A 17,175-nucleotide genomic window follows, 5' to 3' on the forward strand; every position below is an offset into this window, starting at 1 on the left:
AATTATGGAAGATAAAAATAACTGGTTTTAAAAACTTTACATTAGTAAAAAAAAAATCAGTATGTGGTCCTAACACTTAGGAACTTTGGATTTTCTCTTATAGGTTGGTTTGTTTTTCTGTCCATATTGCCTCCAATTGTATTGTGTTGAAATATGGGCAAAAAATACAAAAATGAACCTGCAGCACAGGAGCCAAAGAACTAGGTAGTCCGGTATATTGTTTTTCCTGTTGCTAATCAAATGCTTTGACTGCTCGCCAACAGACCTGAGGACAACTGCCATTTTTTGCTATTTCCCAAAGTCAAATACTGTATCCACTGACAATTGAATTAATATTCTAGGGCAGTGTCTTATGTAAATAGCATTTTATTTCCTGAAAATAGAAAAAAGGGGAAAAATGGTATCATCTTGAACAGTTCCTTGCAGTCACAATTCTGCACAAAGTTTTTAACATGGGGAGTTTAAGGCTAAGCCCAAGAATGTCATAGAACAATTCAGCCAAAGTTCAATATTTACTTATGTACAATAGACAAAATCTTGCCAGGCTAAACCTTTACTACTCTCGCCCTAAAGGATATATCCTTGGAGATTCTCTTCACATTGCCTCCAATTAAAATACTGCTGAACAATTAAAATATATAATTTTCCTTTAGGTTGCTATTTTCAACTATCCTATTTTGCTATAACCTTGAATACAGAAATGTTTTTGAGACAATTATCTTTGAAATTACTCTTATTTTAAATTTATTGAATAAACACATTTTGAAAGATACCGGTATATGATTTGCACTGCATGCTACAGTATATTTTCCAAAACACTAATTTGCCCTATATATTGGTAAATATTGACTGCCACATCCTCCAAGCTAAGTCTTTATAGCATAGTTTGTGAACATTGATACAGATTTCAGCACACATCATCTATAATTCATGTATATTAATATTCAAACTTCGTTAATTGTATCAAAGCTGTTTTGTACAATTAATGAAAAGATTGACTTATAATCAAAGGGACAGAAGTTTCTTTTATAATTATTTGGTCATTCCCAAATCCCTCAATTTTCTGAGAATGTCTACTGACCTATTCTTCCTGCTGTATGTTGTATTTCATTTCTCTGGGAAATCAACAATTCTCCCAACTGGGGGTGTGTGAATGTGGATTGTAGTCCATTCAGACATAACTTGAAATAAGCTCATGGAAAGTACTCCAGATGTGTATATGAAAAATTTGTGACACTTAGGCTAAAACAGTCTAGGACTGAACTTTTGCTAAGCTATATAACTCATTGAGTTCAAACAACATGCTAAGCCTAAACCAAATAAACTATATTATATTTGAAAATAAAGTGAATTCAGTGATTATACTGACTTGTTTAGTAAGAGCCCATGCCTCATAACACCCAAATTACACAGGATATTTAAGTAAAAATGTTTATATAAAACAATGGTGAATTTTCTACTAGTAGTTTATGCTTCTTCAAATTCCGAAAAATACAATTGTCAAAATATGGAGCACTGTAGAAAGATAAAAAGTTACTTCACTACTTTTCACAGGAACTTTGTACATAAAAATATACAGCTTTCTTCGTCATATATATTCTCCAGCATGAAATTCATGTGGCAGATATGCTGAGGCATCAATCAAATGATGGCATTCCTCCCAAATATTTGAGTACCAGCTGTTTGCAAACAGTCACAATTCACAAATCCTATTTTTACAATGGCAATAAATTTCTAAATATGCACATTATTTCCAGTATTTTGTCTGTTTCATGTTCTGCATATCTCCAGAATTTGAAAACTTGCAGGCCCTTTTATTAGGATTGGTTCTAAATAAATACTATATGCAAAACTAGATTTTTTTTCTTGATGTGTGAGCATTGATATTACATTGGTTCTTTTTATTTAATTTGTAACAAATAGCCTGATAATTAAATTATCCTGGCTGTTGCTCTTGGATTATGTATCTCAAGATACAAACTAAGGAATAGCTTTGGGAAGAAAGCAGAGGTATCTGTATTTACTCTGAATCTCTGTTTTGCAGCTGTAGATATCACACATCATATGATAAATAATGAATGTATTAAAATAATTATCATTAGAAACTACAGTACAACTCAAGTGAATACAGTAATAGTAACATATTAAAGTGGTCTATTGTTTATGTTGTGCTTGTGCTGCAATGATATATTCCTTCAACTGTTGACTTGTAACTCGGAAACTCAGAGTGAATCTCGTACCTCGAACAAGATCACTTCCTTGCTCATTAAGACACACACGGCTCGTTAAGTGAACATGAGGTATCTCAGATACCACTAAGATACCTTATGCTTCCCCCTCCCATCCTGCCATGCTGGACTCACCTTGGAAAGATCCATCTCCTCTCTGCCGCGGTTCCTGCTGCCACCCAGATCTGAGGCCGGGGTATGCTTCGGCAGCCCTCCGGCAGCCCGTTTCCAGGTGGCAGCGGCCTGGAGAAGGCTTCCAACACCCAAATCAGGCCGCCTGAGGGCCTCGGAAGCATCCCCCAGCCTCATATTCTGGTAGCAGTGGCCTGGAGAAGGCCTCTGGTACCTGGATCAGGCCTCCAGAGGGCTATGGAAGCATCCCCTGACCTCAGATCTGGGCACCAGCAGCCTGGAAAAGGACTCCAATGTCCCGATCAAGCCTCTGGAGGCAGGTGAGCGTACCCTGGCATTGGTTCCGTTCTCTGTTGGAGAGAACAGAGGCCTAAAGTACCATGAGATTATGCGAGATCAATGTAAGATATTGCCCCACTGATCTCGTGTGGTTTTGCATTACTTTAGGCCTCCATTCTCTGCGAATGCACCAAAGTCCTGGAGCAGCCAAGAAAGTAAAGGATTTCAATGTTCACAGGGTTAGCATTGAAGGCCTGGTGCCTAGGAGACCCAGGATAGGGGTGAGGAATATTTAAAATTGAAATATCATCAGCAATCAGTGGCAGGATTTGGCCTAACTACAAGATTATTTCTAATTCCCATGATAATTATTGTTGGTCACTAGCCAATAAGCAATGGCTATAGTCACATTTCAAGATAGTAATGCATTAATTTAAGAGCCAACATTTTATTAACCATCATCTAGATATATACTCACAATAGCAAGCAGAATTATGGTTTACTAAAAAAGCCTTATAAAATTAAATATAAGCAAATCAAAATCAATAGTGCAAAAATGCAACAATGTGCTCTATGATAAATATTCATATAGAACAAAGATACTGCTATACATACATACAGATACATCCATATATTCCTTTATCTGTTAAAAATGAATGTAAAATTGAATATTACTGCACCTCTGTGAAAAGAAAGGCCGCTATCAGTGGAGTAATTTGAAGAAACACAGAAATACTCCAACAACAGAAGAAAGAAGAGAGTATTTGATCTTTGTCTTCTAATCTACTATCAAATACTACTACTACTACTACTACTACTACTACTACTACTACTACTATTTTTCTAAAATTAGTATTCAGGTCTACCTAGCCATAAGAAAGATAAAATATAACAAGAAATTATTATCAGTTAGAAAGAAACCAGTCAGCAAAAAAAGCACCTTAATAACAAGAATTGCAGAAAAAGGACATAGAGGAACGTAGCTGGATTTTATTTGACAGGATTTTCTAAACTCTGGAAATACAACCAAAAAGATTCCTTTATGCACCTTTGGGACAACCATGACTTGGATGATTTAGAATCTCCATAGACATGAACGTAGAGGGGTTATTTTAATATGAATAGAAGTTAAATGTAAAAGATTTAGAATATTACCACTGAAAATTTCAAAATACCTGTTGAAGAAACACTTCAACCTGATATACGTTTGAAACACTTTTGTAGATCAATGCCAAACAAAATGAGCACAATATGTACACAGCCAGTGTTTCCAGCTTGAAGCTAGGTGGTGCTATTTTTCAGTTTTTCAGAGTAGTGCTATGCGCTTTATGAAGTTTACTTCACAATTTGCACAGCTGAAGGTTAGTCCCTCTTAAAGCAAAACATAACATGAGAACTAAGCAGTCAAAACAGCAAAGGAAGTGCTGAATGTCTCTTGTTCTCTTGCTAATGTGCTCATGTCTTGTTACCATTGTCTCCATTGCCACAGAACACATTAATTTTTCCTTCAAAAGCAAATTATGCATATTGTCACTCCCCTACCATTCCAGTCCTAGAGTCCTTCCTCTACCACCATTCTTTCTTCTTCTCCATGCCAAAAATATTGGGCACAGCTTTGGAACCATTGCTGCACTCAATAGGCTTCCAGCTGTGCTGGATGCGTGTTTGGTAAAGCAGGCAGTAAAGGCTTATGGGGATGCTGAATTTAGACAGAACATTAAAACCATTGTTCTGAATCTATGGATGTGTTGCTTTTTAAAACTCTACCCCTACATAAATTTCATCAGGAGGCTTGGAATGGTGACCAGTTTTGAAAGAGCATTAAGCCTGCATTCTTAAGGACACAGTAAAGTAGGAGAGTGAGATCTAGTTATCGTTCAAAACACCCCACCTCCTTCAACTACATTCCAAGTATACCTTTGAGACTGACAGAAGATTTCCTGCCAGCTGCATCAGTGCAGTTTCAGAATTGGTGAGTAGACTCTGCTTCTCTGCGTTGACATGGGAAGTAAAGTACTAATCAAAACTCACCATTTCCCCAAATCCAATCTTTAATACTTTCAAAACCAGCAGATGGTTTTCTGCTAGCTGATTATATTTGGAAAGAAGAAGGGCAGCAAAGCTAGTGGGGTTAACCAATTGCTTTGATTAAATGCCTTTGAAGCCAAGACATTACACTGTTATACAGTAGGCCTAAATAGTTTTTACATGCAGGACTGGCACTGGTAGTAGGGACTGTACATTTTATATCAGCATTGTTTTCTGCCAACATATAGATCACAGATGTAAAACTTGTCATGTCACATGACGTGACATATCACGACTCTTTTTGCATTGCCGGCAGTGGGGTGGGAGAGGCCTTGGTATGATGAAACCAGCCCGCAGGCTGACAGTTTGACACCCCTGATATAGATACACAGGCATCACTTTAATTCAGCTGTGTGGAAAAGTCTGTAGTGAGAATTCAGCCAGGACTCGGAAGACCAGCTTTCAAAATTTCTCCTCTGTAATAAAAGTATTCATGATTTAGTTTAACTCTAAATTGGCATCTTATGCAAAGGTAATCACCATAATATTTGATTGATTTACTATATTATATGATCCTAACCACTGTAATTTTGAAATCATGGCTTATTGCTTGGTATGTAATTGCAAATGCATCTAATTGAAATTTATTTAATAACAGTGTTTAAATAAGACTTCCGGTTTGTCTTGCGGCCGCTATGGACAGCTGGGAGACTTGCTCTCCCCCTCCAGTTTTGCATCGCTGGGGCCCCCTGAAAAGGGCTGAAAGTCGCCCTGAAGAGGCGACCAGCAAGGAGGGGCACTCACTGGATCGCGAGAGAGCTGCAACTCTCCCATTGGTCCTGGCAATCCTTTCAAACCGGTGGACGAAAGGACCGGCCATTATGGCTCATCCCTAGGCTGTGATCAGCTGAAGTCACATTTTCCACCAGGCAACTCTTAAAGCAGCGCAGAAGAGACTGGGTGAGATCTACCTCTTTTACACCCTAATTACTTTCTGCACCTCCTTAAGCTGCTAAGCATTTTCCCCTCCTGCGGTGAGGGAAGAGGAATTTCAGCCCTCCCTCCAGAAAGAGCAGCGACTAAATACCCAGGGACGTTTTAAACATTGAAAAAGTAATGGAATCCCAATTGGAACTTTATCTCTCAAAGCATGTGGATTGAAAGATTTTTTTATTTCCTATCGTTCATTGTCTACTTCTGTTGGAAATCTGGATTCTTTCTTATTAAAAAAAGAAAGAAAAACTGGAAAGATTAAGAAAACTTTGGGACTCAAAGGGAAAGTTTAAAAGGGGCCTGGCTGATTGCCCAGGGAAATAGATAAGATACATAACCTTGATTACTTTGAAACAACATCTGTGAAAGGCTTTGTGTTCCCTATCTAGGAAAAAAAATCTTTCTTTTGGATTTTCTAAGTGTAAAGCCTTTAGTTTAAAATACCAACATGGAAGACCAGGAACAAAATTTACTTATAGATGAAGATCAACAAACTCTTGCTATGTTAAAAACACTAATCCAAATTCTTACCACAACCAATGAAATACTAAGAAGCTATGTGAAGGAACAAGAAGACAGCCCAGATATGAAAGCCCAAACTTTGACCACAATTAAAGAATCACCTATACAAAATAGAATAGAAAAAGTGAAACATTCAAATACTTTGACAGAAGAATCTACTATTAAACAAATATTGATATTTGAAAATCCAGTAAAGAAGACATTGACAACCTGGAAAAAGGAAAAGGTTTCTTATACAACTCAGAAGGAACTAGAGGATCCAGAGAAAGAACAGTTGGATGAGAAGACAAACAATTCAGAACAACCACGTCGATATGGAAGAATAAAAAGACGACCCACTAGACCTACAAGTCCTCTCAAAAAATGGCAATTGGATGGTTTTGCCAATATCAGTTAATATACATGATATTACAAGGAGATTGGTTTGATGACCCAAAAACAAGGACATGGAAGATGATTTGGCAAAGGAAAAAAGCTAGAATAAGACTCAAGAAGAATGGCGTTTCAACCATCTTATTGAAATCTGAAACAGAATGTACTTAAATAGATAAGATGTGTATGTTGAACACAAGACACTGTTATGAACTGAGATAAAGAAAAAAATTTGGTCATTAAAATTTAGCAGTATAAATACTAATAGCTAATTTGAATATTGATTTGTGCATAAAGGTCATGTAAAGGTGAATAATGTAGATAAGCTAAAAACCTATTGTTGAAAGTAATAAATAGGTCTATATGAAATGTTAAAAACAAAAATTATCAGTTTAAGCAAGAGATAGCAGATATAAAGAGGAAGAGAGGGAGCATTAAATATTGAAATAAAAAGAAATTTTGATTACTACTTAAAAATACAAAAACTGAAAATTAGCAAAAAGGAAGGATATCATATTGTATCCTTAAGTTGTTGACATAGAGGGTGAGAAGTTAAGCAAATGGGATGCGTATTTTGAATATTAGATTTTGTGAGGAATGGTGATAGATGAATTGGGAGTATACTAAAAATCTTTGGAATGATAAATATCAAATGTTAAATCTAAATGTTAGTGGAAATTAAAATTGAAAAATCTATTAAGTCATTGATTGTCTAAAAGATTGTACCTTAAAACAATTAGAATATGTGTAAACTAAAAACTATGGATATATGTAAGAAAGTTATTTTCTATGTGATGGATAGGATAAATCTTGTCTTTTAATTTACAAATAGACAGTGTATATGAAGGGAAAAGGAGAGGAAATATTTATGGTAGCAATTTGAAATATGTACTAATGATATCTGTATGTAATTGAATTACTACTACTGAGCCACCACGTTGCTTTTCAAATATTTGAATGTAATATCAGAAAATCAATAAAATTTGTATAAAAAACAGTGTTTAAATAAACCATGATGTAGTGCAATACGTGAGTCAAGTTTCAAAAAGAGAGTATAGAGGTATCCATAGGTTGAACTGTGAGTAGCTAGATTCATACTAAACGGCCATATGATTAATTATAACGTTTACATTGCAGAAAATGATAGTTAACAATGGCAGCCTTTACTAACTAATGCCATCCACATATAGTTTCTATCAGCCCCAAGCAATATGGTTAGTGGCATCTGGATAGGATAGTCGGTTTATGTTAATTGTATTTTATTATTAGACATCCTACATTTAAGGGGAGACTAATAAATGGATGTTTCTTGGCTTTTTGTTCTAAACCACCTGCTTTCAATAAAGCATTTCAGGCTGGACAAATGTGCTTTTCAGACTTTGCAGCAATAATTTGTGGTCAGATGATAGTTAGATTACAATGCTAAAGCTTTAAAATACAGCCGCAGAAGTGACAGAAATGGGATCTAAGGCAGCTCCAATTCAAGCTGAGCTTTTATGTACTTCCCGAGTATAATGCAAACAGGCTTTGATTTGGGATCAAGATGCAATTCTATACAGCCTTTCCTGAAGTAAATCCCAAGAAATTTAGTGGGGTTGGATTTTACTGCTAGTCTCATAGATTTATTAAAGTAACTTAGATACCAATAGTGTAAATTAAATCTGAAAGACTAGAGTATTGTTAAAACAATTGAGGAAGTAGGCATTCAGTTTCCATTTGGTGCTTTTAATATTCCACATGTTTAGCTTAGTAGAATTATTTTTTTTCTCAGTAAAAGCTAGCAGAATGGTTTTGCATCAACTTCAATTAGACAGTTAGAAATTGTTGTGCACAGGTCTCCTTGTGCTACCAAAGAATTGCACAGACAAGGAAGGGTAGTGAGAGAAGTAAGAGACAACACAGTAACCACAAGAGTACACTGAGTTGTGAAAGCAAAAAGTACTTTACTTTTGAGGTGGTGTAAGAACAAAAATGCACAGTCAAAAATAAACAGTCCAGGTCATACACAATAGTAACAGTCCAAAGAGTAATCCAAAATACAAAGTCTTCTTACCGGTCCAGAGGTCAATAAAACAGTTGTACAGGTTTATCACAGTAGTAAACCAACAGTACAGCAAAACAGAGCAAAAACAGTAATAGTAGAGAGCAGTGAATTCAGAGAGAGAAAGAAGTTACGTTCCTAGCTTCCTCTAATGGCCATGAGAACACTTACACACCCATTGGCCAATTAACATCTTAAAGTCACAACATCATGGTTAATATATTTTCAACCCAACATTGTAGGCTATCACCATATGCCTAACACACTCACATTGCTAATGTGTACAATGTCACATTAGATTATATGTTTAGCCTCCATAAGAGAAAAGCAGGGGTTTTATTTCCATCATTATTTAATCCCTTAATATAGGAGTGTCAAACTGATGGCCCACAGGCCGCATGTGTCACGTGCAGGCCACGCCTACCCCGATTCCACAAAGGCAAAAAAGTCACATGTCACCATACGTCACATGACAGGATCAAGTTTGACACCCATGCCTTAATACATTGAACCCAGAGATAAGATGGAACTTGGTGAAGCCTTTAAAAATATAGAACTAAGTATTTACACCTACACATTCACACATTTTATAAAAAGGATTTTCCAGAGAAAGATTGTAGCGAAAGATTGTATGTGTATATAAGATGTGCAACAGTAACTAAGGCTGTTATCAATTTTTTTTATTGAAAAGTTTTATAAAAGTTACAAAGAATCCCCCAAACCAACCCACCCCAAACCCCCCCCTTTCCCTCCCCCACTTCCCAGAGCTGAGTACAGGGTTACAAATATAATAATCATAATCTAACTAACATTAACCAACTATATAAATAACCAAGTTCATAATGCGCTTTAACTCCCCTTAACATAAATACAAGCAAAATAAAAGTATACATAATAATAAATAAAGACATAAACAAATTAAAATCCAAATTATTAAACAATACTGTATGGCAACAGACAATATTGCTACAAAAACTATAATCCATTGCATGCAAGCTGTGACTAAGCTCCAGGAACAAACTGGGATTGAATTGTATGTAAACCATGGGTGTCAAACTCACTGCGTCACATGACGTGTCGTAATGTATCATGACTTTTTTGCATTGCCGGAGCTGGGATAGGCGCAGCTTCCGTATGATGCAACCGGCCTGCAGGCCGGCAGTTTGACACCCCTCATGTAAACGTTCAGAGGATTGTGCTATCAACTGTATCTATGGTAGTACTCTTAAAGGAAAAGGAAGACAAAGCAAAAAAGTGGGAAATAAATTTCATGAAGACATTTAAGAGAAACAGCCAATTTCTTTGTTTTGAAAAAATCTTTAGCCTGTAAAGTATTACTATGTTAGTTTTCTTGTTTTCCTCTTTGCCACTGAGAAACTTTGGACCAGGAATATTTGAAGCAACATTTCTTTTTTCATGATTTGATCATCAGTTGTTTTCAGTTTTGGAATCCATACTCTACATCCTGCTACCAGGAATGACAGTGTTGTCTGGGCTGTATCAGGAGTTTTGATGGTGGCACTAGAAATGAAACTCTTTTTTCAAATGAAATTACACTGGCATTTATCTGTTTTTTTTGTTTCTTTATTTTGTTTTGTTTTTTGCATTCAAGTCAGTGTAGACTCCAGGCCTGGACAAGTCCCTGCAGTTTACTTGGCAAGATTTCAGAAATGGTTTGCCATTGCCTGCTTCCTAAGTTTGAGAGAGAGTGTCTGGCCCAAGATGGGACTAGAATTCTCCTGGTTTCTAGTCTGATGCCTTAACCACTACAACACCAAACTGGGGACCTCTCAGACTCACAGCTCCTGTTGAAGAGCAGATGGCAGCCTTTGCTGGAAGGCCCTTTGGTCAACTTTGTATTGTGCACCAGTTAGGCTGTATCCTGTATAGGGAGCCTTTCCTCTTGCTCACTCATACCCTGCTCATCTCCTATTTGGACTATTGCAATACCTCAACATGGGGGTACCCTTAGAAAGTATTCAGAAGCTTCGACTGATACAGAATGTAGCCGTGCAGGCAATCTTAGACATCCAAAGTATGGTGCATGTAACAGTTTAGTTGTGTGAGCTGCAATGGATGCCAGTTTGCTTCAGGTCCAATTCAAGATGTCAGTTAACATCTTTAAAGTCCTACATGGTATGGAGCTAAGCTACCTAGAACCATCTTCGTTCCATTACATCTGCCCATCTCCCCATCCTGCCCAGTCAGGCAGGGAAGGTATGTTGGGGACCCCATCAGTCAAAGAATTCTCACTTCATAATCCTCCCTTTTTCTGGCAATATATTAGATAACAAACAGCATTATTTTGATAGTATTATCATTTTATCGTATATGGTTTTAAAAGGAAAATATTGTAAAAGGTTCCTTCAAATAATAGAGTTACATTTATGGAAAAGAGCCATATTTTATACATACTGTTATAATTAGCTGAATATATAACTACCGGTAGGAATTAAACTGCTGAACCCATCACTAAATTGTCCTACAAAATCTGAAGAAATTACTTAGAATATTTAAAGGATTAGTCACAAGAACTATGTTTATTTGTTCTGAAGTGAAGAAGTTCTGAGTAAAAAAAACATTGAACACACATGATCATCTCTCATAGAAGTCTGTTTGCAATTGTTCCTAATTTATTCATTATCCACGCAGATTTAGATTACTGATTTCCAAAAATAAAGCACTTATTAGTCCGACTAGAAGACCTCTACTCTCTTAGCCTTCCAGAAAGCAATGAATACCTACCTTTCCCCCAGGCATCAGACAAGGATGAGTTCCTGGAATATGGATATGGTATGGGGATAACATGGTGCTGTGGAGAAAAAAAATGCTTTCTTTTCTGTGTTGCATGGGAATGTTATTTTATATTTATGTAGCCATATAAATCCTTTAATTTGTTTATATAAATAAAAAATACTTAAATAATCCCCCTCCTCTGTTGAGAAGTTGTTGTGACCTATTACACAATTATTGGCAGGAGTACCAATCATTAATACAAAGGAACTGATCTGTAACTATGAATGCAGCTGAATGCTCTACAACTGAAATTGCAATCCTAATATGTTTTTAATAAAGCAGAACTCTATAAGGTCATGACAACCACCATTTCTTTCTTCATGTATATATTGCTCTATTTGCTCAGTTTAAAAAAATCTGATCACTGGAAAAAACATCAAACTGATCGAATAAGCCCTATATCAGTTAAGAGCCTTGGTGGAGCAGTGGGCTAATGCCTCCTTAAGTAACACCAGCTGCCTGCAATTAGTGCAGGTTCGCATCCCATCAGGCTCAAGGTTGACTCAGCCTTCCATCCTTCCGAGGTAGGTAAAATGAGGACCCAGATTGTTGGGGGCAATTAAGCTGACTTTGTAATAATGCCGCTTGGGGGTGAATGAAAGCCCTAATAAGCAGGCATATACATAGAATGAAGGCTACTGCTAAGCTTTTAAGCCGCCCTGAGTCTTCGGAGAAGGGCGGGATATAAATGGAATTAAAATAAATAAATAAATAAATAAAATAAATAAATATAAGAAAATATTGCAAATGGGAGCATATAATACATACATTAAACTTTAGGTTTTCATGATGAATACAATATAATATGAATTCTTGAATTAGGCTTGGTAGAATGGACCTAGCTTGTCCTGTGAATGTAAAAAAACAATCTTTCTTAACTTGGGAAAAGTCATACTTACAGATGATATATGTGGAGATAAATATGAATTGTTTTCTGTACTTTATGCATCCCAGATGGCAGCAATTATAAATTCATTCATATGTCATGGATTACTGAATGGGCTTATAGGGAAAATGCTTATGTTACACAGCTATACAAGTAAGGAGGAACTATAATGTAATGCATTAAGGGATTTTTTATTGGCATTAAAACTTTGAAATTATATTAAGTAAGCCAGTGTGAAGTATCTGATTTGTCATAAACAGTCTAGTGCTTGGAATTCTAAATAAGAGAAAAGGTAAAGGACATTCCTTTAACTGTTCTGAATATTTACTGAACTGGGAAGAAATGCAGTGGAAATATTCTTACCTATCACATCAGTGTTATTCTGCTGATGATTTTCATCATTAGTTGAATATTCTTTGATTAAGCTAAAAATATGAATCCTGGGCATATTAGTATTAAAACAAACACTCGAACACCAGGATGAAGTAAAAAACAAAACAGTTTAATAAACCAAGCTTTCGTTGGCCAACTGCCAATGTCGTCAGAGTAAAATTGCTGGAGAGGCGAAACCGCATTTATATTACTGGCGTTTTTGCGCTCTGCTCATACAGCGCGTCACTGGCCGTATTATACCGAGCTGCTTCGCACTCGTTTTCATGGAGTGCGGCTGTGTCTGGGTGCCAGCGGTCAAGGGGGGATTATGAGTCGTTCTTTTGGCTGCGGTCGGTGCCCTCGTCATTACACATGCCCCCACGCTAAGCATCTTTGGGGATTCCTCCCCCCCTTTTTGCCTGTTGTGATGTAATGCCACTGTGTGGCCATGCGTTCCTGATCCTGGCTTGAAGGTACGCTCCGCGAGTACTTGCGTTGCTTGTACTGTTCTTCTTCCCAGCTCCTAAGGGCTTGATATGCAGGGAGCAAATCTATATGGTAGTTAATTGAGAACTGGTCCAAAAATCAGGCTTCTTTAAGCAATCAGCCACCCTTGGTGTTATCCTGGGCAATGGCCTCAGCCCCTGCCAAGTCAAAGGTATGATTGTAAGCAGTCATGTGCACCCACACCTGCGAATGTTGTTCTTGCCGTTTGATGGCATAAGCATGTAGTATTTTTCATATGAATATGGTTACTGGAGGGGCTGTCTCATCCCACTGGGATTAGCCAGTCCTACTCGTGCCGGCTGAGGAGGCATGCTACTAGTCCCATCAGCTTGATTATTCCAGCTGGTGGAGTCCAGGAGGAAGGCCTTCTCTGCTGTCGCTCCTGCCCTCTGGAACCTCTTGCCCCCTGATGTGAGGTTCGCCCCAACCCTCCTAATCTTTCATAAGGACATCAAGACCTGACTCTCTCAGTTGGCCTGGGGACCCAATGGGGGAACAGTATAGTACAGTGGGGGTGGTTGATTGAGTTGATTAACAACATTCCGTCCCCACCCTCACCGTGTGTCCTTAGATTTTAATGTTTAGTTTTAATTTATTTATCTTTTAATGTAGATATCTTTTTTATGACTGTAAGCTGCCCAATGGTAAGATGGGTGGCCAATAAATTTTATAAATAAATAAATATAAAACATAGAGACACTGGGTCTGGGGCACTAGATGTAATGGTATTTTCTTTCTGCACTTTCAGTGTAATCCCAGGTTACCAGTTATGGAAAGTAATCTTGGTTTATTGGAGCACATAAAGTGGAAAGGGGGTCATTTGAGGAGAAAGGATGCTTCTTCTTCCCAGTGGTTCTTCTCTTTCTTTTCACTGCCACATTCTTTTCCTTAATAGTTGAAAAAATGTGTACAGAAATGGTGACCCAACTATGTTTCTTTTTTCCAGTGATATACACAACTCCAATCATATTTACCATTAAAACAGGGTCAAGATGTACAGTGTAGTTCTTGTCTCTTTCTCTTTTGAGACAATATGTAAGTACATTTACTGAAGTCCATTTCATATGAACTTTGAGTAATATAGAAACCTGTTTGAAATTGAACCCTAGACTCAAGAGCTTGGAAGGGACTTTTTAGGCCAGCTGTGGAGGGCAGCCACATGATCTGGGAGACAAACACAGCTGCTTTCCAGAGTTGCAGATTGTGCTATGTTTGTATTTCCTTGTGATTCAAAGCACTTTTTTTGGAATCAAATTCAAAGCATTGAGTAGCACTAATGGTTAGTGCTATTAATAAGAAAAGTTCCTTAATGGGGACAATGTTTAAGTGATAAAGGCATACAATTTATTTTATTTATTTATTTATTTATTTTATTACATTTATACAGTATACCGCCCTTTCCCTGAGGACTCAGGGCGGTTTACAGGGAGTTAAAAACCAGCAATACAAAAGTTAAAACCCATTTAAAAAAGATTAAACTAACCCTGTGCAATTAAAACCCCGATTAAAATAAATTACTCCTCAGCCTGGGCCCGAGAGCTGGAAGAGCCAGGTCTTCAGGCTCCCTTTCTAATTTGTATTAGAAAGGGAGGAGCTGCAATTATATCCATTTTTTTGGTTTTGGTTTGATAGTAGGGGAGAGAGAGACTATTTTTGTGGTTTCTAGAACCTGAAGTAGCTTGAGTTGGGCAGCATTGGAGAGAGATTTTTTTTTTGCATTCATCACTGCGGCGAGGAAAAAAGTGCTAAGATATGATGAGAATGGCACTTGAAGACTGTGCTATTGGTTGTATCAAAGGAGGTTGGTTGTGGCACCAGATTATTTGTTTTTAATACTTTTTTCTTTTTTCTTGTTTTATTCAATTACATTTAGTTTTATTCAACTATTGTGAGCTGCCCAGAATTGTGTCACTTAAGATAGACAGTTATACTAATCTTCTAAATAAATAAATAAATAAAAATAAATGAAAACTTGGATAGTTCCTGGTGTTCCCTGCTTTTTTCCGCATTTAGAGAGCTGCAGAAAAAAAAAGTCTCTTCAAAATGATTTGTAAGTAATTGAAGAGTGGAAATTCTGGGATGTCAAAGTCATAAATATTGTAAAGAAGGAGTGTTTATTGTGGCCAACATTTCACTTGGCCTTTGATGTGTGGAGATAGGGAGCTTGAATGAATCCAAGGTGAAGTTTGAATACAACTTTGGTCATTACTGTTTCATTAGGGTAAAATACAGTCATATCTAAAATATAGCATTTACTTTTCAGTCTTATAATAATGATTATCCCTTTCTCTCATCTTGAAAATCACAATTTGGTAGCAACTTTTGTGGACACAAGTCTCAAATTGTGTAGCTTTTCCTGTAAAGGGCTGTGAAATTGGGATGGAAATATTAATGCTATTAACAGTTTAATTCCATTGTTACATAAGAAAGACAACTGTGTTAACAGAGTTGGTAACCTCAAAGCTCCAGTAGGTGTAAACCAAGCCAAGTTGAAACTGCTGCCTTGTTTTAACTGAGAACATAAGATGACTTGTCATTATCTTGGGAGATTTCATAATACTATATTGTTAGAGTGGGAAGGCATTACGATTAACATTAGTCCTTGACAAAGGAGCATTTTATAATTTAGGCTGAACTTGTCTGTGAAATGAAAGTTTCTTTTTCTATATAGCAAAGCACATTTTTAAAAACAAAGATGTTAGCTTTGAATTTGCAAAATGATACAGAAAAGAAAACAATGGCAGAAGTTGCACATATATTAACTATCAGAGGAATCAATAAAGTGGTAAAAATTAATACTTCTATATTTCACACTTCTTTGCCTTTCTGTTTAAGACAAAGTGGAAGTTCACTGCTACTTCCTTTAGTGGACTGCTGACTTTGTACATTTACCTCAGAAGATAAACAGCTGACTCTTCTACTTTAAGGCAGAAGTTTTCAGGGAACTTAGGCATGAGATAAATAATAGTTTTGGCCTTGCAGATGTACAATAGTCTGAACTGGAGCAATAATAGTATTTACCTTCATGCTTCACTATGGGTGGTCTGCAGTTCTGTTTGGAAAAGTATAATTTGCCTCTTTGGCATGAGAGAAAAGAGCTAATGATGTTACTGGCCACAAAACTGCAGACTGCAGTTCTACTGAAAGAATATCATGAAAATTAGAAATCCCTGGGTAACTTGTATAAGAATCCAGAAAGGAGGGTTAGGGGTGGAGGCTAGGTCAGCTATTAGAAGTTTTCCTTCTATTTAAGAACATATTTAAGAGTTATATTGGATCGGACCACAGATCTGTCACTTTAGGATACTGTTTCTGTAATGGCTGCAAACCAGATGCTCCTGGGAGGTCCACAGGTATGACCACAACAATATTTCCTGTTGTTTTTTCCCCCAGAAAAATATTTTTTTCGAGGATATGAAGGTAACATAATTATCATGGTTAATTGTTTTCCCATTCAATTGTTTAATCCACTGAAAATTACCAAAATCAGTGACTTTTGTTTAATCGCTCAATCAAATTTGACAATGTATATCACTTGCATGGGATTCTTTAATAGTAAAGCTATTATTACTATTGTTAAGTTTATTTAAGCTTTAATTTTATTAAGTTTAATGAATTTTAATTTTATTTTAAATTTATTAAGAAAATGTATTAAAACTACAGTGTTCAACTCTGAAACTCCCTTTTAGAATACTTTTATTTTAATCCATCAAGTTTGAATTATATTGATTTTTATATATGCAATTAGTGTCACTGTAAGGTTATGCAAACCTACTTACCATGTACCTCCACATCTATTTTATGCAAAGTACAACTATGCAATGTATGAAATCCTTTATGGATTAGATGAGATGACTGAGTTTCTGCAAGCTATTTATTCTGGATTGCATGGTTAATTGGAATATTTAGCAATGAAGATAGAAGCATAAATGATGCACATGTGTGTGGGTGAGATCAGTCCTCTTGATTAGGAGAAAATTTTCCACAATATTTTAATCTATTCACAATTATGGCAGTTT

The sequence above is a fragment of the Vipera ursinii genome (assembly GCF_947247035.1).
Source record: "Vipera ursinii genome assembly, chromosome: 7".
NCBI classification, from domain to species: Eukaryota; Metazoa; Chordata; class Lepidosauria; order Squamata; family Viperidae; genus Vipera; species Vipera ursinii.